The sequence below is a fragment of the Pristis pectinata genome, chromosome 10 (genome assembly GCF_009764475.1).
Source record: "Pristis pectinata isolate sPriPec2 chromosome 10, sPriPec2.1.pri, whole genome shotgun sequence".
Classification (NCBI taxonomy): domain Eukaryota; kingdom Metazoa; phylum Chordata; class Chondrichthyes; order Rhinopristiformes; family Pristidae; genus Pristis; species Pristis pectinata.
The window spans coordinates 89,798,289-89,822,140 of record NC_067414.1 but is presented as its reverse complement, the minus strand read 5'-3'; the positions used below and the strand labels follow the sequence as shown (position 1 = coordinate 89,822,140).

Sequence of the window (23,852 nt, the reverse complement as noted above, 5' to 3'; positions counted from 1 at the left end):
CATTTCACAGAACCAAGTCCAACAATCCCATCTTTCTCATTGGGTCAGAAATGTGTTGATCAAGAAACTCCTGATATTGTCCTCCCTGTCTATATTTGGATTGTTGAACTCCGCCATTATCACTACATATGCTTTTTGCATGCTACTGCATTTTCTCGACAAATTTGCTCCTCATTGTCCTTCTAACTAGTTGCTGATCTATAGAATAGTTCCAGTAGTGTGATTACACCTTCGTTGTTTCTGAACAGAGAGATCATTCCAAGACATCTCTCTCTGGCACAGCAATGCTGCCAATCCTCTCCTTACTTCACTTCCCTATCTCTCTTGAACACCTTGCATCTAGGAAGATTTGGAACTCATTCCAGCCACCTTTTCAGCTAGATCATTGTTTCAGGTCAATGACCTTGCCTCAAGTTAGATATTAAAAAAATGTTTTAAGCTGCAGAGAAAGGAATAAGGGATGGAGGGAACAAAAAAATCGTGATAGTTGATACATAGGGAACCAATCAGAATGCTTTGTTTGGCTTCAGCAAATTCCATCATTCTCCCTCTTTACTGCCACCCAAACCACCTACAAGGGGAGGATCAAGCTGCGATCCTACTTTTCCCAGTGTTGGAATGACTGGGTCATGGATGTCTGTTGAGATAATGAACTGTCTTCACAGTCATCCATTGAAGGAGGAAAAAAGAGAGACCTTTGAAGGAGCTATTCAAATCCTCTCATTCCTGTGTCCTGTATAGCTGACAATTTCTTCCATGTTATTTAATTCCCTTCTGAAAGGTATTACTGAATTGCAGCATCCTTGCTTATCTCTCAATCAACAGCACTAAAAACAAATCAGCTGGTTGATTTCATTTTGTTGGAGCTTGCTGTGCACAAATTGCTTGCTGTGACTACACTAGTAATTAAATTTCATAAGTGCCTCTGATGTTAAAGCACTTCGGGGAAAAGCTGAGGTTGTGAAAGGCGCTACTTAAATGCAAATCTTTTTTCCCTTTCTGGCTGTGCCCACTTGCCTACAATAACTAAATACATGAAAATAGTTCTCCCATGTTTTGTTTTACATTTACAAAAACACAATTGTTTTTACATTTGCTTTCACTATTTTCTGTGCATTAGAAAATAGCGAAAGCAAATGTAAAAACAATTTTTTTAATTTACAGAATAATGTTGCCATGAAGATTTACATAAGTGTACATGTATTAAAGTATGATGAGTCTGAATCCAACCATTCAGTCTTGACAAGTTTGCCTCGTTGCTAGTAATTTATGTTTGAAAGAAAAACATCCAGGTGTAATTCTTTCAGAATGTTGGTTGGCTTGTACACTGATGAGGAGTACATGCTTTCAGCGTTGTTGTAATTAAAACAGATGTTCTGTTCCAACCAAGTACTTGTAGATGACCCTGTGCTCCACTTCTTCATCCCACTCACTGGTCTCTCTGACTTCAATCTCTTGCACCATTCCAACAAAACACAATATAAAGTAGAGGAACAGCACCTTCTCTTCTGTCTTGGCACAATGCAGCCCTAAGAATGCAACATTGGTTTCAGTAATTTCAGGTTGTCAGCCTCTCTGGTCTGGTGCTTCACATTTCCAGCATTCATGTGTTTCCTCACCTGTGCTGTCTAACTCCATGTATATTTCTTTGAAGGTATAGACAGCAGAAGGCACAATGAGCGAGTCTTGAGAATCATGGTTGTGCTGGAGGACAGAATTGGAGGTCAGAAAGATCTTGGAGGAAATTCCAGTGATAAGGAAAATCAAGGTCATGTGGAGATTTTAAAATGGGTGAGAATTTTAAAAGTAAGGTGCTTGCTAAAAGTGGATCAGGAGTCAAAGTGAGCGAGAGAGCACAGGTGATGGTAAATGAAACGAGCGTTAGGTTTTGCACAGTAGAGTTTTGGGTAAGTTCACAAACACACAAGATATTGACAGGTGATGCGATGAGCAGGAGGCATTGGAGTATATGATACTGGAGGAAACAAAGACGGGTTTCGGCAACAAATGAGCTGAAGTCAAAATGATAATGGACATTCTTACAGCGGTGAAAGTAGGTGGTCAGAAACTCTGCTGAGGTTCAGACAGGTACAGACACATTCAGCCTCAGACAGTGGCTAGGGAGATCAATAGAGTCAACAACCCGACTGGAATTGGGGAAATGACTGAAGTTAATATTTAATGCACTTGTAGGCTACTGCTGCAATTTTTTTTCATTGTCCATAATGCCCAACTTCTTGTATTATCAGTTCTGAATCAATCATCTAGGTTGGCATTTCAGTGCAATGCTGCAGTGCTGCATTACTGAAGGAGTCTGCAGTGCTACAACCAGCCCCCTGGTAGGAATTGCCAGGGAAGATTCTGCAAAGACTTGAGCACAGCCTCCGGATACTTTTTCGTTGGGAAGCCTGCCTGTTGTCCGAAGGAGAAACAGATGGTCTCTTGAATATGTTGTCTGAGTGACTTCCCCAGCAGCAGTGGGTGGCAGACTGTGAGGTGTGGCAGACATTGGCAGCAGCACTCTAGGATGGTTGGGAGGCCACCACTGGATTTCAGTATCATTGGTATTCTGCTTTTGTAGGGCAGGCACGGTAGTGTAGCGGTTAGAGTAACGCTATTACAGTGCCAGAGACCTGGATTCGATTCCGGCCACTGTCTGTAAGGAGTTTGTACGTTCTTCCTGTGTCTGCTTGGGTTTCCTCCGGGTGCTCCGGTTTCCTCCCACATTCCGAAGACGTACGGGTTGGGAAGTCGTGGGCATGCTATGTTGGCGCCAGAAGTGTGGCGACACTTGTGGGCTGGCCCCCAGAACACTCTACGCAAAAGATGTATTTCACTGTGTGTTTCGATGTACATGAGACTAATAAAGATACCTTGTATCTTGTATCTTATTCTATTCCACTGAAGCTATGGTAATGGTTTGGAAGACACTACTGAGATCTGCTGGCCTGAGTGTTTTACCACCTTGCTACTTGGCCAGCTCCATCCAGTTTAACACTTACTGTAGAGTACTATGTAGGTCATTGTGAAATAAGCCAGACTTGTGTGCTAACTAGCAAAGTTTTAGTTGGTAACGTTAGCCGACAATTATTGATTTACAGCCGAATTCAGAAATATTCAAGCATGTACATGAATTATGTGGTTAGTAGCATCCAGCATTAAAAAAGGAGCCTGTTCACAACTTCACTCAGCTTCAGTGTTGTCTATTGACTGATTAAGCCAGCAGGAGGATAGTTTTTGACAATAGTTCCTGTCTTTGTTTTTCAGCTGTGTCCATCTGAATTGGTGGATGGCACAAATTCCTCAACTAACTGCCAGGCAAACCTTTCTGCATCACAGAAATGGTCAACTTCTGCAAGTTTAAAATGGGTCTGGCTGTGTCACAGTATTACACATTCCCACAGCAAGGAGCTGGATGGGTAAGAACGACCAGACCTTTCTGCAGCTTCTCTTAAACTGTTCCTGCTGAAAAAAATTCAGGGAGAGAAAATCGAGGAACTTGTCTGTATATGTGTTATGAGGGCTGCAGATGGCCTGAGGCTGCATGTTAATTCTGCATGGAGTTTTTGGATATTTATAAACTATTGCCTTAAATGGGTTGGGTGAAACAAAAAATAGAGTTCTACACAGTCAGAAACTGGGGTTTGCCCACTTCTGACGCACTAAATGGGTGCTCTGCAAAATACAAATACCCGCTCGGATATTTCTCAAAAATCTGAAGATTAGGACAAAAACAAGGTTAAAAAAATTGTTAGAAAATCAAAAAAAACCCAAAGATGCTGGAAATCTGAACCAAAGGCAGAAATTGCTAGAAACACCCAGCAGTCAGGCAGCATCTGTGGAGAGAGAAAAAGAGTTAATGTTTCAGGTTAAAGACCTTTCATCAGACTGGGAAAGGGGAAAAAGGTTCATTTTAAGTTGCAGAGAAGGTCAAAGTGATTATATGTGATAGTGTGAGGTCAGGGTTACTGTAGGGTATGCTAATGGAGAGAAAAAAGAGATTGTTAGGCTGATTTTTCACCCATTAACATGCTAATTAAAGCTTTAGCTGCATGTTTCCCAAGAATAATGACATTCCGCCTTCCTTGCTGCGTCATTGCCGCTGAGCTATGAGAAGGCTGTCTGCGTTTAAAGAATCTGTCCCGGTGGCAGCCACCAACCAGCTGCAGAAAAGACTGCCCTGAGCTAAGACCTAGGGGTGTGGATGGGGGTGGGATATGCCGATCTCCAGCATCCTCTACTCCCTGTGATCATCTGTGCTGATGGACTCCCATGCCCCACGTAGCCCTGTGAAGGACACTACAAGGTACAGGCTGATGACACTGAGGAACAGAAAATAAAAATGGTGTATCCATCGAGAAAACTCCCAGTGGTGGGTGCGATGATAGCCCGGGAGTTAGTACTGCCACCTGATTGGTCCAGAGACCTGGGTTTAATCCTGACCTCAAGTGCTGTCTGTGTGGAGTTTGCAGCTTTTGCCTGTGACTGTGGGTTTCCCCAGGTTCTCAGATGTGCTGGCAGGTTAATTGGCTACTGTAAATTACTGAATTACCTACACTAGGGGTATAAGTTAACTGTTAAGTCATGTTGCAGCTGTATAAAGCTTTGGTTAGGCCACATTTGGAGTACTATGTGCATTTCTGGTTGCCACATTGAAGGAAGGATGTGGAGGCTCTGGAGAGGGTGTGAAAGAGATTCACCAGGATGTTGCCTGGATTTGAGAGTATTAGCTATTAGGAGCGGTTGGACAAACTTGGATTCTCTGGAGCATTGGAGGCTGAGGGGTGACGTGACAAATTACAAGAGGCATAGGTAGGGTAAGATAGTCTTTTTCGTGGTGTGGAAGTGTCAAATGCTAAGGGCATAGCTTTACGGTGAGAGGGGGAGATTTGCATGGCAAGTTTTTTTAACACAGTGATAGGTGCCTGGAATGTGCTGCCTGGGGAGGTGTGGAAGTAGATATGACATCAATGTTTAAGAGGCATTTAGGCAGACATGTGAACATGTAGGGAATAGAGGGACATGGACCTTATGCAGGCAGATGGGAGTAGTTTAACTTAGCATCCTGCTTGGCATAGACATGAGCTGAAGGGCTTGTCTTCCTGTGCTGTACTGTAGTATGTTCAATGTAAATGGTAAAAGAATCAAAATGGAATTATGGGTCTATATGAGGGGGAATAAGTTTCAGGATTACAGTAAAATAAGAAAAGGGGGTATGGAACTAAAGGAATTGATCTGCTGAGAGTTAGTATGAACTTGATGAGCAAAATGGCCTTTGTCTGTGTCATAATAAGAAAGGTGATGCTTGTGCATGTTTATGGAACATTGAAAAATAAATCTGGAAGATCACCTGAGGAACCTATTGCTAGGAATCCTCCAATTCATGTTTCCTTGGCAGGCACGTTGAAATTGGAGGAGACTAGTGTTAGCACTTCACCCAGAATATTAAGGTGAGGACGTGGGGCCAACATCAGATGGCACTCTGACCACTTTCCCCTGGCACATGAAACTGCAAACTCAGTTATCCCTTGGTGAGATCGACAGTGCAAAGAAGAGCCTCATGAGTAAGCCCTGGTTCTGGAGACGATTTACACCTTTGTGGGATGGATGGCCTTTTACAGGTATGTTATATATTAAGTTTGTGTGGCATAAAATGTATAGGACATAAGGTAATAAATGGTTTAAATATTTACTTACTCCTATTCCTTTTGTGATAGAGAGTATAAGACATAAAATTTGTATGAGAGTGAAGGGTATGATATTGAAGGAAATAAGTATAAGATATTAAGGTCTATGAAGGCATTTAGGCAGGGGCAATTAATGTTGGCCTTGCCAGTGACTCCAGATACAAAGTTTTAGAAAATATTAAATATAATATTAAATACCAGGAAGGTGATGAAAATAAACTATATGAAAGGGTATCATACTGAATGGTATAAACGCATATAAGAAAATAACAATTTATTATTGGTATTAAGTATCATTAGGCACATTAAAAGGTACAAAGGGTGATGTGAATATATGCCATTTAATACTTTATAAGAATATATTAAAGGGTATGGTGTATGATGGGTGTATGATGGTGTATAATCTGTATATAATATATAATATAAGGTATTGAAGATTAAGGTTAAGACGTGAATTCACTTCAAAGAGGAGATTGTTCGAAGAATGAGGTGATCATTACTGAAATGAAATAATGTCGCCACATGTCAGATGTATATCTAATTGAATATTGAAGTATGTTGTAACTATGACAGCATGTTTTTGACACGTTTGATTTAGAAGTCAACAAACTGCAAGTTATTTTTTTGAATGATTGCCACATTCTGATTAACAGGGAGAGTGTCCATAGCTCTGTCACAAACCGGAGGTGAGAGCTGAAATTCCTGGCAGGAAATGCAAGCGGTTTCACATAGTATTGGTTACAGTAGTTATTTTTTCTGTGATTCACCCAATCTCCACTAAGTAAGCCACTTAAGTACACAATGTACTTCCACAAAAATAACCTGCAGGCTATAATCTAAAGCAGCAAACACATACCTTCAGTCTGTGTTAGCTTGTTTTGCAAGAGGCCAGCTCACGTATTTACAAATATAAAGCAATTGAAGATCAATTCCAATCATTTCCTGTCACTTTGTCATTTTCTTCCACCAATTAGGGGACCATCAGAACAACCTGTTCTGCAGAAGCCACCCTGTCCTGCCCAGAAACATTTTGGGCTTTTTCCTTTGCTTTCCATTGAATTGTTGAACAAAACACCTCCAGGGAGATTTTAAAATTTTCAACCCCATGTTCATACCCTCAGGCTATCTTATCCTCAGTAACCTTCACTGATTGACAGCTCTCCCACATGTCTGTGTGCCTCTTTATGGGCCCTGGGAATCTCCAGGTTTACATTATTTCACCAGAATCTGCAGTGATGTTGTCTGCCAGGTGGCTAAGTTTTTGGAGTCCCTCCATGAATCTTTATAACACTCTGCACTGTTTTCTCCTTTAAGACCAGGTCTTTGCCACCTGTTCCAATATCCCCTTCTGCAATTCTGGTTCCAAGTTTTTGATGATACTCCTGTGAAGTATCTTGGAATGTCATCCCAGTTATATTACATAAATGCAGATTATTATTGTGGTTATTGTCATTGTGGCTTAGGATAATAATCATGATGCAAAGGAGATAAATGGTTTACACTGATGTGAAAATGATATTGTTACTCTAGAGCCATTTCCTGGTCTGACAGCGAGTTATGAAATCTTTTCAGAAGGTTCTTTCACTCTGTATGTGCTTGGGACCAGGTTGAGCATACAGGCTGTCCCCAGGTTACAAACAGGTTCTGTTTTTGCAAACATCCATAAGTTGATATTGTTCATAAAAATTACTTGATATGGTAAACATACCTCCACAGTATTGTAGTGAATGGTGTTGATGAGGGCCAATTAACAGGAACATTTATTTATTGTCTTCCCCTGCCTAGTTACAGTGGTACAGAATCAGGATGCCCCATGCTCAATGGCTGGTTTTGATGGGTTTGAAGTATCAGTGAATGTTAACATTGTTTAATCGAGTATCGTTGCACAAGAATCAATTTGTCAATTTCCAAAACAAATCTCTTAAGTGGCCTTTCGCAGTAAACCTAACAGCCTGTGTTCTTAAGAGATGATGGTGTCTGATTACTGCGGGGACGTTGCATGCAAACAGGTTTTTGTTTTCAAGACTGGTTCTTGTTTGAATTTAATATTTATAGCAGCTCGTTTGTATGTATGGGGTGTCGTAACCTGGGGAAGGCCTGGAATGACTATGCCCCATTGGTCTGAAGGAATGTTTCCATTGTCACTATGGAGTCTTTTTAATCTTCACAGACAGTCTACTCTACTAAGCTAACAATATATATAATGCTTGAAGAATGGAGCTTTGGTTTCAGTATTGGGTGGATGCTGTGGTCTGTTAATCACATGCATACTGCACGCTCAAACACTTGGGTACTATTTGCGCAGCCATTAAAATCTCATTCTGTTTATCAGCTCAAACTAAAGTTTCTGGTAAGTCTATTGTAAGAAATGGGAGCAGGAAGAGGCTATAAGGCTTCTGAAGTCTGCTCACTATTTATTAACATCATGGCTAATCTGATCTTGGTCTCTGTTCTATTTATCTTGCTCTTCTAAATATTGACTCCCCAAATCTGTCCAAAAATAGTGATTTAGAATCATAGAGTCGCACAATACAGAAATAGATCCTTCGGATTACCATCTACACTAATCCCATTTACCAGTACTTGGTCCTAGTCTACTATGTTTGGCAATTTAAGCTTAATTAGCTCTCAGAAGACCAAAAGACCAAAGTCTGTCTACCTCAGTCTTTATTATATTCAGTAGATGCAATCTCCACAGCTTTCTTGGATAGAAAATTTCAAATATTCAACAAATATTAATAGGAAAATATTTTTTATCATCCCTGGCTTAAATGGATGACCCCATATTCTAAAACAATGCCTCTAGTTTTGCATTCCCCCCAAAAGGAAAAACATTCTCTTGTAGTGGCTGCTACCGCGACGCGAAAGTAAGACACTAGTCGATGAGTTGCAGAACAAAAACTGATTTATTTTCCCGCCTTGCGCGGGCCTTTTAAGAGGAACGGTTCCAGCCCACTGAAAACGGAAATGATGTATGCGTTACGTCATCAAACTTTTCCCACGCGCGGGTTCTCCCTGTCGCTCAGGGAAGACAAAGGCCCAGCGCCATCTTGGGCCTCGCCGCTCCAACAACACGCGACCCGACTGCCGAGCCGGTTCGCTTGCTTGGACAGTGAGTCGCTACACTCTCACTATTTACACTATCAAGGCCCCTCAATCAACAAAATGAGCCCTCATTCCTTTAAATCCAAATAAGTACAGGCCCCACCAACTCAGCCTTTCCTTAACAGATAACCTCTGCATTCCAAAAATGACTTTAGTGGACCTTCTCTGAACTGCCTCTGATATCCGTCCTTCCATGGAGATGGAATCTATACATAGTATTCAAGGTGCAGCTTCACCTGTGCCTTGTAAAGTTGCATCAAAACTTCCTTACTTTTGTACTCCATCCCTTCAGCAATAAAGGCCAGTACCTCATTTGATTTCCTAATTACTTGCCATTTCTTCATGCTAACTTTGTTTTTCATTTAAGGGGTCACCCAGATCTCAGAAACAGCTGAATGCGCTAGATACAGCAAAGATTGTGGGACCAAGCAACATCTCAATTGTAGCATTGAAGCCTTTTGCTCCAGAATCATCTATCCCTGAATCATTAAGCTGTTCTAATACAACATTTACACAACATTGTGAAAAATTGGCCAGGTATGTACTGCTTGTTTAAAAAGGCAGATAATACAAATCAGGCCATTTACCGCCTAATTAGGGTCTTCTCAATCATCAGCAAATTAATAAAGGTGTTACCAACAGTGTTGTCAAGTGTGATCTCTTGGAAGATGACACAAAAAGCTTCTGGAAAATATTGGAACACAAGGAGTCTAAAGTGAATGAGTTGAAAGAAATTAGCATTATTTAATAAAAACTATTGGAAAAATTAATTGGAATGAGAGCTAATTAAGCTTACATTGCCAAGGCATGGTAGGCTTGGGACCAAGTGCTGGTAAATGGGATTAGTGTAGATGGTAATTGATAGGCATAGACTTGGTGGTCTGAAGGATCTGTTTCTGTATTCTGTCACTCTATGACTCTGAATCGCCAGGACTTGATGACCTACATCTCAAGGTTTTGGAAGAGATGGGTGTAGACATTGTGAATGTACTGGTTGTCACCTTCCAAAGTTCTGTAGATTCTAGAATCTGCAAATTGGAAGATAGCAAAAGTAACCCTAATGTTTAAGAGAGGAGGGAGGGAGGAAACAGTATCTACAGGACTTTTAGTTTAGCATCAGTAGCAGGGAAACTGCGAGATATTTTTAAAGAGGTGGTAATGGGACATGTAGAAAATAATAATGGGATTGGGCAAAGTGAGCATGGATTTAAGAAAGGGAATTCTTGTTTGACAAATCTGTCAGAAATTTTTTGAAGTTATAACTACCCAGACAGGATGAAATCAATGAATGTTGTGTACTTGGACTTCGAAAAGGCCTTCAATAAGGTGCCACAAAAGAAATATTAAGTAAACTTGGAGAACGTGGGTTTGGACCCTGACCAAAAAGGCTGTGGTTCAAGAAAGCAGCTCACCGGAAAGGGACTGCTCTTCCTTCAAACTAAGCAGTACAGTCCAGGACATGGCCTGCATTTTGGGTTTTAAACCTGCATGCAGGCAATATGCACAATTGTGTACCCACTTGACCTTTGCAATAACTTGGATTGTGGGGAATATGTGCCACAAAGACATAGCCAAAAGAAAACTGAAGCTAAATCAGGTGAGATATTGGTGGGTTTAAGAAGGTCTCAAAAAGAGATGACAAAGGTTAGGGAAGGAATTCCAGAATGTAGTGCCTAGATGGCTACTTGCACTGCCACTGGTGAGGCACGGGGAAAGTGAGGGGATGCAGATGCACACGAGACTTCTCCAGCTGAAGGAGGTTAAAATTCTCATCTTTGTTTTCCAATCTACCCATGCCTCATCCTTCCTCTTCTCATAAAACATAGTTTAAGCTTGAATTTCCACCCTAAATCTCTCCACCTCTATCTTCATTAAGAGGTTCCTAGAATTTTTTGATCCAGTGTCATTTCTTTTGTTCAATGATGCTGTGCAGTACCCTTGAATATGTTGGCACATTGAAGGGTCTACCTAAAGGAGATATGGGACAGGAAAGGGGCTTTAACATGAGATTTTAAACTGGCTTTATTGGATTGATTGGATTGTGTGCTTGTGTAGGTAAATAAGCAGAGCATGGTGCAAATGGGTGAGTGGTACCAGACACAGAATTAAATTTTGCAAGTTAAATAGATTCCCAGTTCAAAAGACCTCTGAATACAGTGTATCTCCACGTTCCTAGAAAACAGTCCACAATGTTATTTTCTGTAATGCAAATCTTTTGTTCTCCCCCATTGAGTTATAAGTGGAGATGTGTTCCAATGCGTAGTTTTACTGTTATTTTCTGTAATGCAAATCTTTTGTTCTCCCCCATTGAGTTATAAGTGGAGATGTGTTCCAATGCGTAGTTTTACTCTCAACAGTAATGCCACAGCAGGTGCACAGTCTGTAGGCAAGGAAATTATGATTTTATTGTAGGCAGAAGAGAAAAGGTTGTTGTTTTAATTAGCTAGAAGTGGGTGTTGCATTATTTGATAAACTGTTGTTGTATAATAGAAGAGATTTCTCTGTCAGTTTCCAAAGCAAATCTCTTAAGTGGCCTCCCGCTGTGAACTGGCAGCCTGCAAACTTCCTTGGTAAACTAGCTCAGTTCTCTGTACTTATTTTATATATTTTTTCAATTATATAAGAGTGAATTTTTACCCTGTATCTCAAAATTTTTGGTTGTGATTTGTGAATTCTTTACAGGTGAATTTTTGTTATCCAAACTGCCCTAACACTGGGGTACACTGCAATCGAGCTCTGAGCATGATGGTATATTGTGGGCAAAGAATCACTTGACAAATTGCTGATTGCAGCTCATTTCTGTCTGAATCTGTATAAATGAACTAGCGATGAGCAAGTTTTCTGTACCTTGACCAAATGGCCAATTAAAGTACTTTGAGTGTTCCAGGCAGCTTGGTCTCGGGCTGCCTTGTTAAAGAAAGAGTAGCCTCTGTCTCACTGGATAAGCCTAGTTAGGTTTTGTATTTTGGTCACACTCCTGATAGTGACAGAAAGAACCGATGGCAAAGGCAACTGTTTACTTTGATCACAGGCTTTAACGATAAGTATTTATTTCCTGTTTGTTGCAAAACTTAAGCTGGTTTCGGCACAACTTCTCACTGCCAGGAAAGTGTCAGGCTTTCCACTCACATGAAGCCTGTAGGAACCTGCCTGGTTTAGTTCTTGGATCCTCAATAGCTGTTCCTGGATATGAGTGGAAACCGTAATCATGATGAAAGTATAGGGGTACATGCCATGATTCACTGGACCAGTAAGACAAAGGGTATGAAATTGTATCCCATTGTGACTGTCTGAGAGTTGAAATTAGTTTTAGAAAAGAATCTGTGAAACAAAAAGTTGGGACCAACGAGGAACCAGAACATAGAATATAGAACTGTACAGCACAAGAAAAAGCCCTTTGGCCCATGAGGTCTGTGCAGACCATGATGCCAATTTAAACTTATCCCATCTGCCTGCACTCTCCATTCCCTGCCTGTTCATATGCCTGTCTAAGTGCCTGATAAATCGTACTATTGTATCTGCTTCCACTAACTCCCCCGAAAGTGCATTCCAAGCACCTACTACTCTCTGTGTAAAATAAAAAAAACAACTTGCCTCATAAATCTTTAAACTTTACCCCTCTCATTTTAAATCTATTCCTTCTAATATTAGACATTTACACCCTGGGGAAAAGTACTCTATCTACCCTCTGTATGCATCTCATAATCTTATATACTTCCATCAGGTCACCCTCAGCCTCTGTTCCAGAGAAAACATTTCAAGTTTGCCCAACCTCTACTTGTATCTAATACTATGTAATCCAGGCAACAGCCTGGTGAACCTCTTCTGCACCTTCTCCAAAGACTTCACATCCTTCCTGTAATGCGGCAACCAGAACACACAAATACTCCAAATGTGGCCTAGCCACAGATTTATACAGCTGCAACATAGCTTCCTGATTTTTATACTCAACACCGCAACCGATGAAAGCATGTATGCCATATGCTGCCTTTACCACTCTGTCTTCTTGTCTTACCACTTTCAGGAAGCTATGGACTTGTGCCCCCAAGATACCTCTGTACATCAATTCTCCTAAAGTTCCTGCCATTTACTACAGTATATACTTTTGACCTACCAAAGTGCAACACCTCATACTTGTCCTGATTAAATTCCATCTGCCATTTCCCTGTCCATATTTCCAACTGAGTTATATCTGCTGTATCCTTTGATAACCTTCCTCACCGTCCACATCTCTGCCAATTTTTCTGTCATCTGCAAACGTACTAATCAGCCCACCAACATTTTTCATCCAAATCGTTTATATATCACATCATCATCAGCACTGATCCTGCGGAGTGCTACTGGTGCCAAACCTCTAGTCAGAATAACATCCCTCCACCACTACCCACTCTCTTTTAAGACCAAGCCAATTTTGAATTCAGTCTACCAAGTCTCTGTGAATTAGGGATGAAAGCTTTACTAAAGTCCACATATGCAACATCCACTTCCCTACCTCACCAATCATCTTCGAAGCTGTTGAATTGTTCTAACACCCCAAATGGTCCAGTGAAGGCCTTAAGCAATTGTCTTTTCTTCATCTGCCTTTACATGACTCCATTCTCACATGCCCGTAGAATCACAGCATCGAAGCAGGCCCTTCGGCCCAACTGGTCCATGCTGACTGTGTTGTCCAGTGAGCTAATCCTATCCGCCCACGTTTGGCCCATAGCCCCTAAACCCCTCCTATCCATGTGTTTATCTAGATGTCTTTTAAATGTTGCTAATGTGCCCGCCTCAACCACTATCTCTGGCAGCTCATTCCAAATACGCACCATCCTTTGCGTGACAAAGTTGCCCCTGGTGTCCCTTTTAAATCTCTCGCCTCTGATCTTAAACCTATGCCCTCTTGTTTTTAGCACCTCCTCCCTGGGGAAAAAGACTGTGTGCTTTCACCCTATCTATGCACTTCATGATCTTGTATACGTTTGTCAGGTCACCCCTCAATCTCCTACATGGTACTCTCTTAACTGCTATCTGAAGTTGCCAAGCAAGCAGCCCTGTTTCATCAAATCATGAAAGGTTCAAGAAGATCATTGTGGTATGAGGCTAGACAGTTTCAGTTTTTATTCATTGGAGTTCAAAAGGATGAGGGGTGATATTACTGAAACATATGATTCTAAGGGGGCTTGATAGGGTGGAAGTTGAGATGTTTAAGGTGGCACAGAAGAGAACGTGATGCCAGCGTAAATCAGTCATGATCATATTGAATGGTGGGGCAAGCTTGAGGGGCTGAGTGGCCTAATCCTGCTATTGTCTTGTGTTCTTGTTTGCAGCATTTTCTACTCGCACTGAAGGTTCCTATACACCAGGGAGATCGAATGGAGTTGCATGAGTGCCTTGCAGAGCACTTTGTTCAGTTTAAAGCTATGTGACCCAACCTTTCACTACCTACTCAGTCACTTAACCACTACCTACAAAGTCCAATGCAAGTGCTAGGAACAGCGTATCATCTTTTGAACTCACTGTACTCTTCAGGAATTTCAGATAATGTTGTTGCTGTTTCTATTTATGTTTTCTCTGGATTCATTTCTTGTTTCTTGCCCCATTACCACTTCCTTTTGTCTTGCGTTGTTATCCCTTTTACCATGTAGTGTCTCTTGCTTCCTGCGCTATCCCTGTTGTACTCCACTCCCCCATACTGCTCTGTGATTTGAAGCTTGTTTATAACCTAACTTTACAGTTTTGATGATGGGTCAGTGAACCTATGTGTTAACTCTGCCTACCCCTCTTTCCCCACAGATGTTTTCTGACCTGCTTATTTCTGGCATTTGCTCTTTTTGTTAGGAAAATGATCACAACCAGTTCCTTAAGGCAACCATGCCAATGACGTCAAAAATGATGCTGAGAAATTTTTAAGTGCTAACCATTTTGGGATGTGCATTGACGAAGAAGATTAAAGCTGCATCCATCTTTTATTATCTTTAGTGGACTAGCCTGACAGGGTTGTCTTCAAGTATTGACCAAATAAGATTCACTGTATGAGCTGTAAAATGTAAAGTACAGTACAGCAGATGAGGACCTTCATCAGAGTGAGGTTCTTCTTAACATCTGAAGCTAAGAATTCAATTCCTATCATGTTTAGCAACAATGCATTGCATTTTGGTTGACATTAAATAGAACTATTTCACTGTGCTATTTACAGGACCATTTACTGATTTTTGGATGTACAGGAAGCAAACTCAGTCTTAACTGGCTCAAGGCTATCGGAAGCTAACCTTGTTTAGGGTGCTTGGTGCCCTTCTCTGAAGGACACTGGTGAACCAGTTGAGTATTTGACAATCTGAGGGCTTCATGCATTTTTTCCCATTACCGAGCTTTAAATCAGCAAATTCATGGAATTTAATTCCCAACTTAATTCCCATGATTGGATTAGAAATCTGTATACACGTGCATGTGCAGGCACACATGTGTGCACACACAATTAGATTGTGCAGAAATTTGGTTGCAGTATTTTCATGGCTTATAATATCAACTGCACCTCAAAAAGTACTTCATTGGCTGTAAAAGCATTGGGATATCTTGAGGCTGTGATAAAATTTATGAGTTACTCTGAGGCTTAACGAAATGTGTGTATATATGCAGGTAGAGTCACACACGTACATTTTTACCTAGAAACAAGTGTATGTAAGCTGATACACTCATGTATACTGTATGTATGATGGCACACTCACAAGTACATGCACAAAAGTGTGCATACATGCATGCACATTCATACACAGTTGCACACATATATGTACACAAATAGGAACAGATACATATGTATATAATGTATTCATGTACACAGGTGCGTGTTCATGGACACAGATGTAAACAGACACACATGGACACAATTTTGCTAAGACACACACAAGTATGCTCAGGAATACACAGGCATTTCCAACAGGGGTTTGATGAGGCATGATATTTAACTTTTATCTGACTAATGCAGAGATAGTGAGGTATAAATTCAGCTACCTGTACCCAAACCAAACCTATCATCTGCTAGCACAAGGAAAATCCAGACATCGAGCCCAGAATTCCTGGCTACCTGGTAAACTTGCAAATAAATCTTGAATAGCTCCTCAGTAAGTTATTGACAGAAGAAAGAGTACAATAAGCTTTGCTGGTCTAAGTACACAAGCTTTTGCCCTTTTTTTCTCCAGAGAGAAATAGCATCGAAGAAGAATCTGATTTCTTCTACCCCACCTCCCCAAAACTGATAGGTAAATGATTTAAGTTGAAAGCTATTCATTCCAGTAAGTTGTTGACAGTTGCTGGCATGCTTTCAAGGAAATGTTCTATCCAGATTCAGCGGGAATATAATGATCAGCCCTCAGTGGCCCACAGCCACTTTGACTCATTAGAACAGAATTAACAATTACAAGTGACAGGTGATAAATTTAAAGTCTACATTCTTTATCAATGACTTGTTCAGTATTTTTTTAAAATTCCTGACCACAATTTTTGCTATGTGACCATCTTAAAATAAATTGTTTGAAATGAGGAGAAATCCCTTGCAAGAGTCAACTTCTCTGACTGGATGGGTGCTGATCCCCATAACTGCACCTTGCATTCAGCCACCAATCACAGTGCGAGTGCTTAATCATGAGAAACAGAATAATTAATTTGTGTTTTCTTGTGTGTAAAGCAAAGGCATGGGTTTATCAGCTTCTCTTGGCCTGTAGATTGTCAGCTGTGAACAGTCATGAGAGCTTAAAGGATATTGAGAACTGTTAACCTGTAATTGAGAGGGAGGGGAGAAGGAAGGTTGGGTTTTGTGAACTTGAATGTGTTGGCAAATATCTCAACTGACAAGATAAAGGGTGTTTCTTCCTGAAGGAATTAACTTAGAAATGATTGCTGGGTGTATACAGGACTGAATGTGTTTTTAGTAAAATTTTCTTGCTCTGGTATGTAATAGGTAGTACATTGCCTATCCCTACTGGTCCCCAAGAAGGTGGTGTCTGAATGGCTTTACATTGAAGTAGGAATGGAGTTGTAAACTGGACTGGACAGTGACTTCTGTGAAGGTCTTTAGTGAAGCACTTCAATTTTTACTGAAGTCAGCTTTTGATTTCCGTACTTCAGTTTTCGTTTGCCAGCATAAATTGATGTTCAACTGGATTATTAGTCCAGAACAGCTGTTTTACTGGTACTGTTACATAATGATTACACAGCCATCCAGACAATGTGGGAAATTGCCCACAGATGTCCTGCTCACGAAAAGCAGAAACAATCCAATCTGGCTAATCATTGCCCAATCACATCTACTTCCAGTCAACAGGAACATGATGAAAGGTGTGTTTTCGAGCACCACTTATCTCCGGTAACCCGAGTAATGGTAACAGTTTGGGCTTGACCAGTACCTGCTCCAGACCTCATCACAGCCTTGGTCCAAGTATGAACCAAAGACCTTAAGGTGAGAGTAACTTTTATTTTTCATTGATTGGGCATTTTTTTTCATTTATTTATGGGCATCACTGGCAAAGCCAGTATTTATTACCACCCTTCAGTTCCCTAAGCAGAGTGGCATTTCAGTGGATGTTTCATTTTAAGCATCAATCATATTGCTATGTGTAGGTCTGAATTTACATGTAGGCCAGACATGCAAGGTTGGCAGATTCGTCCCCTGAAGGACATTTGTGAACCAGATGGTCTTTACGACAATTTAGCAGCTGATGGATGCCATTACTAAGAGTAGCTTTTTAATTCCCAAACTAGACTATTAATTGAATGTAAATTCCATGCTGCCTTGGTTTGTTTTGGACTCCGGATTGTTACCTTTGGGTTATTAGTCTGTTAAATTAAACACTACACTACCACCATATCCCTATCAACATCAAAGCAGCATTGAAGTTAATGGATAATGAAGAGCGAGTCATTCCAACCCAAGGACCATCCCTGGAGTTCTCTAGGGCAGTATCCTAGCCCCAGTGATCTTCAACTGCTCAATCAGTGACCCCTCTTCCATCATAAGGTCGGAAGTGGGGATGTTTGCTGATTGAATAATGTTCATTTTTATATGCAATTTCTCATCAAATGAAGAAGTGCATGCCTGCAAAGTGGCAAATAAGTTGTGTAACAAAGATATCAGGCACTGAACAACTCTAACAAAAATCTGACCATCTACACTTGATATTCAGTGGCACTACCATTGCTAAGTCCTCCACTATAAATGTGTACAGGCGATCACTATTGACGAGAAAGTCAACTGGACCAGCAGTTCAAATATTGTGACTACAAGTGCAGGTCAGAAGTTGAGTAACCTGTGGCGAGTGATCGATCCCAAGACCTTCCACCATATGCAAAGTAAAAGTCAGATGTGCTATGATATACTCTCCATTAGTTTGGATGAATGCATCTCCAAAGCAGTCAAGAAGCTTGACCAGGATAAATCAGCCTGTCTGATTGTCACCCTATCTATCAATCTACACATTCACTCATTCCACCACTCATGCACCGTGGCTGCAACATGTATTATCTATGAAATGCATTGCATTCAGTTTGGCTACTCCAACAGCATCTCCCAAATCTGCACCCTCTACCACCAAGGACAAGGCAGCGGGTGCTTATGAACACCACCATACACAGGTTTCCCCTCTTAGTTATACACCATTCTGTATCAGAAATATAGCACCAGTCCTTCATTGCCATTGGGTCTAAATCCTGGAAGTCCCTACCTAACAGCACTGTGGGAGCACCCTCACCAGAAGCACTTCAAAAGGTGGCTTTTCGCCACTTCTCAAGGGCAGTAAGGGATGACAATAAATGTTGGCAACGCTACCAATGTCCAGATCTCACAATATGAATGAAAAACAAAACTACTTGTTAGAATTTGTTTTGGGAATGGACTCTGCTGCAATGCCATTCTTGATTCTCCATCCGTAGTTGCTTTTGTTCAGCTTTGTTAGAAGGCAAATTTACAATTATGCATTTTTAAAATTTTCTATCTCTGCAACTGCTGACAGACAGATATCCTTTCCTATAGGACATTAGTGAGTCTGATGGATTTTTGCAACAGACCGATGGTTTCATGATCACCATCACTTGTGCTGGTTTAACATTAATGGGACTGAATGTCTGATCTGAAGTTTGAAAACATGTTACCATATCCTGCCTTCAGTGATCCAACATTTCTACTTCTATTTGCTTTTATCATAAGCCCTACTAACTTCCAGCTGTCTCCAAAGATTTGTGTGTGAGAGAGCTGTTGAGTTTCTTTGCTTTTGTAACATTTCATTTTGCAAAGGTTGATTCTTGGGTTTGAAAGTATCAATGCTTAATAGTTCTTTGTACTGCATTGGACTCTGAGCACACGTAGAACAGAAATAGTACTTGTTCTATAACTGTACATAAGAAAAATATGCTTGTGGCGATATGCCCTCTGAGCCCTTTGGCATGCTCTGGATATTTGACAATTGCTTGGATCCAACCCAGCCAATTGGCAAGTATGCAAGAAGAAATGTCAGCCAAAAATGAATTGAACCAACAGGCAGGAAACTGGGATCCCAGATAAGCTCTACGTCTCTGATAGTACCTACTTTAAACCCTATTGCCCACGCAAACTCACTCTAATTGTTTTTATTCCCATGAACTTGTTTAATTGGAGCAGCCCGTAATGGCTCCATCTTTCAGAGAAAAGGGATTTTATTGAGTCTGGAACAATCATTGCCAGACTATGCAACAGTGGGACAAACTTCAACAACTTAAGTGCCTCCTTGGCAGAACAGGCAAGCACATGTCAAAGATGGTACTGAAAGTCCTCTACTGTTCTCCCACAGAAACATGGGTGAGAATGCCATGACAAGCCAGGTATGGACTCAGAATTAGTAAACTAAATCAAGCAAAGGAATGAATTTTCACATGCAGTAGCATGTCTAGCAATCTTATTGTCTTCTCATTGATAGAAAGTGAGGACTTTTCAGTCTGGGACCCAGGTAAGGCCAAATAAACTCAGGTCCACTGTCCGAGCCTTCCTTTTCTAGTTCATTCATCAGTGGAATTTTTTCTTTGTGTTATTTACTATCACCTCTATGTATTTACTGCAGTGACGGTCCCTTGCGTAGCTGACACTTGCTTTCAAACAAAAGAACCAGAGAGGCAGATGTTTTGTTTATTCCACCCTATGAACAGGAACATGCAGCCTGAAAGGGAAACAGATTCAGTAATGACTTTCAAAGGAAGTTGACAAAGAAATTCAGGAAAAAGAGTTACAAGAAGCTGCCACATGAGAGGAAAAAAAGCCCTCTCAGTTACAGCGATCGGTTTGTAGCTGGCCTCCAGATTTGCAATCATTCAACTTTGTGGTCTTTGTTGGACAGGCCAGGTTCCAGACAACTCTGATCAAAGGACTGCAATAGATTGAGTTGTATAATGATTATAATAAGTCTCACAAGAAGTTTTAATATTAATTCTTAGGATGTGGGTACCATCTGCATTTGTTATTATCCCTAATTACACTTGAACCTAGTAGTTATTATCGGAGCCAAGCTAAGAATCAACATGTTGATGTGGTTCTAGAGTCAATTTAGTAATCCAAATGGATTATTATTGACAATCCGTAATTTCATGGTAACAATTACTGAAGCTTTTAGTTTCAGATCCATTTAATTGAATTTAAATTCCCTGGCAGAGTTTAATTCATATCATCAATTCGAACCTCCTGATTAACATAAACATTGATACATATCCACACCCAATTAATAAGACCACAAAGCTGCTACTGTGCTGCTACGGAATAAGAAAATGTAACAGGATGGACAGGTGAACACAAAGCAGGGAGTACTAGTCCATGAATGCTCCTTAGGTTTAGGAGAAGTCAGAGGATAGTTCTGTGAAGATTCACTTTCTTAGCAGGTTAAGGAGGTTCAGCTTGTCACTGAACACTCTTACAAACTTCTACAGATGTACTGTTGAAAGTATCCTGTCCAGTTGCATCATGGTCTGGTACGTCAATTCAAATGTGCAGGAATATAAGAAGCTGCAGAGAGTAATGGACTCAGCCCAAAACATCACTGGCACATCCCTCCCCACCATCTACAAGTATCTACATGAGGAGCTGCCTCAAGAAGCCACATCTATCATTAAAGATCCCCACCATCCAGGGCATGCCATCCTCTCATAGCTACCATCGGGTAAGGTCATACACCATCTGGTTCAAGTACAGCTACTTCTCTTCAACCATTTGGTTCTTGAACCAACCTGCACAATTTTAATCACTAACTCAGTATAGCAACATGTATAAGGTAGCTTTATTAGTCACATGTTCATCACTTTGCATTACAGTGGCCTTTTTTGTTCTAATTGTGTTCTTTGATATATAATTTTGTATTTAATTTGTTTTTCTTGTGAATGTTTCTTATCTGATGCTATGTGCCTGTGATGCTGCTGCAAGTAAGTGTTTCATTGCACCTGTGCACACATGTACTTATGCATATGACAATAAACTCGACTTTGAGGAAATTACAAATCTAAATTGCATTTATTTTATTGCAAGGAGACCAACTAGTAAGTAGATGAACTCAAATGTTTAATTAACACACGGTACTACAATATTATTGCCGTCACTGAGACATGGTTGAAAGACAGGTAGGACTGGTGATTCAGTATCCCTGGGATATAGAATTTTCAGGTAAGACTGTGGGATATAAAAGAGGTGGCATTGACTGTTAGTCAAGGAATGCATTACTTCAGTATTGAGGGAGGATATCTTGGAAAGCTCAAATGGGTCCATATGGGTAGAGGTTGGGAACAGAAAGGGGTGTATTACAGACCTCCAAACAGTCTACAGGAGATGGACGAGCTGATATGTAGGCAAATAATAGAGATGTAATAAAAATAATGTTAGAGTACTAGAGGATTTCAATTTCCCAAGTATTAACTGGGATTGCCTAATTGCCTTGGCCTAAAAGACTTGGAGGGGACAGAATTTTTGAGGTGTGTCCAGGAGAGCTTTTTGACCCAGTATGTAGATAGACCAACGAGGGAAGGAGCATTCTTGGGGAATGTGGCCCCTCAAGTAGAGGGAGTATCAGTGGGGGAACATTTTGAAGATAGTGACCATAACCATTTGAAATGTATGGAGTTATGAAAGAAAGATAAGGATGGGCCAGGAATAAAGGTCTTAAGTTGAGGGAAGGTTCATTTCATTAAAATAAGAAGGACCTGGCAAAGGTAGACTGGGAGTGTCGTAATTGCAGGCCCATCTACATCTACACAGTGGAAAGCATTCAGAGGAGAACTAGAAAGAGTTCAAGGCCAACATGTTCCTGTAAGGGTGAAAGCCAAGGGTAACAAGTACAGGGAACCCTGGATTTCGAGGGCTATCAAGGGTTAGATAAAGGGGAAAAAAGGAAGCATATGGCAGATATAGAGAACTAAAGACCAGGGAAGCCTATCAAGAGTATGAAGTGTGTAGGGAGGCACTTAAAAAGGATATTAGGAAGGCGAAGAGGGATCATGAAATATCACTGGTGGACAGGATTAAGGTGAATCCTAAGGTGTTTCATAATTATATTAAGGACAAAAGAATAACCAATGAAAGAGTAAGGCCCATTAGGGACAGTAGGGGTAATCTGCAAGGAAGCTGAGGGTATAGGTACAGTCCTAAGTGAAAACTTTTCATTGGTATTCACAAAGGAAATGGACTTTGTAGTTGGAGGATTCAGTGAAGGGGAAGGTAAAATTCTAGTTGGAAGTGTCAATGAGTGAAGAGGTACTAGATTCCTTAGTGGATTTAAAGTTGGATAAATCCCAAGGGCCAAATGAGATTCTCCGCAGGTTGCAAGGGAAGAGACCGCTAAGGCTCTGACTGAGATCTTTAAATCTTTTCTGGCCTTTAGTGGAGTACCAGATGGCTGGAGGACGGCAAATGTGGTTCCCATTTTTTCAAGAAGGGCAGCAAGGAAAACCCTCGTAATTACGGACCTGTGAGCCCAACGTCAGTAGTAGGGAAGTTATTGGAACAAATTCTGACAGGATTACTGACCTTGGAAAGGCATGGACTTCAGTGAAGGCCTTTGATAAGGTCTCACATGGGAGACTGGTTGAAAGGGTTAGGGCTAGTGGGATGCAGGGCAAGTTGGTCAACTGGATCCAAAATTGGCTTAGCAAAAGGAGATAGAGGATGATGGCAGAGTGCTATTTTTGTGCTTGAATGCCTGTTATTAACGATGTTCCACAGGAAGCAGTGCTGGTACCCCTGCTGATCATAATATACACGAATGATTTGGATGTGGATATAGGAGGCAGATTTGGAGATGACATGAAGATTGATGGTATCGAGGGTGGTCTTAAGGTGCAGAGAGTTATGCTGTGAAATGGGCCAAGAAATGGCAGATGGAGTTTAATCCTGATAAATGTGAGGTGATGCATTTTGGGAGTACTAACTAGGCTAGGGTATACGCCATGAAAGGTAGGATCCTATCGTGTAGTGAGGAACAGGGGGATCTTGGTGTACAAGTCCAAAGATCCTTGAAAGGTGGCAGCACAAGTCAATGAGGTGGTTAAGGCGGCATATGGGATACTGGCCTTCATTAGTTAGGGCATTAAATACAAAAGCAGGGAGGTTGTACTCCAACTTTATGAAACCCTGGTCAGACCTCAGCTGGAATAGTGTGTGCAGTTCTGGTCACCATATTACAGAAGGATATGATAGTGTTGGAGAGGATGCAGAGGAGATTCACCAGGACATTGCCTAGGATGTAGTGTTTCAGTTATGAGGAGGGACTGGAGAGGCAGAGTCTGTTTTCCCTGGAGCAAAGGAGGTTAAAAGGGGACATGATTGAGGTATATAAAATTGAGAGGTAGAGATAGGGGAGACTGCAGGAAACTTTTACCCATATATGAGGTAGATAAAATTAGAGGACACAAATTTAGGGTAAGGGCTGAGAGATTTAGAGGGGATCTGAGGGGGACCCCTGTCACCCAGAGAGTGGTGAATACCTGGAATGCACTGTTAGAGAGAGTAGTGGAAGCAGAGTCACTGACAGCATTTACGTGTCTAGATGAGCACTTGAATTGTCCAGGCATTGTAGGCTATGG

The 23,852-nt window shown here is 41.0% G+C and overlaps 1 long non-coding RNA gene across 1 annotated transcript in view; it reads left to right on the top strand.

Moving 5' to 3' along the window:
• Nucleotides 1–17,164: 17,164 nt before the first annotated feature.
• LOC127575072 (uncharacterized) overlaps nt 17,165–23,852 on the top strand; it is a 50,654-nt gene continuing 43,966 nt past the window's right edge. Inside the window, exon 1 of the long non-coding RNA XR_007957003.1 lies at nt 17,165–17,229. This is a non-coding gene — a long non-coding RNA (uncharacterized LOC127575072). The remainder of the gene's footprint in view (nt 17,230–23,852) is intronic.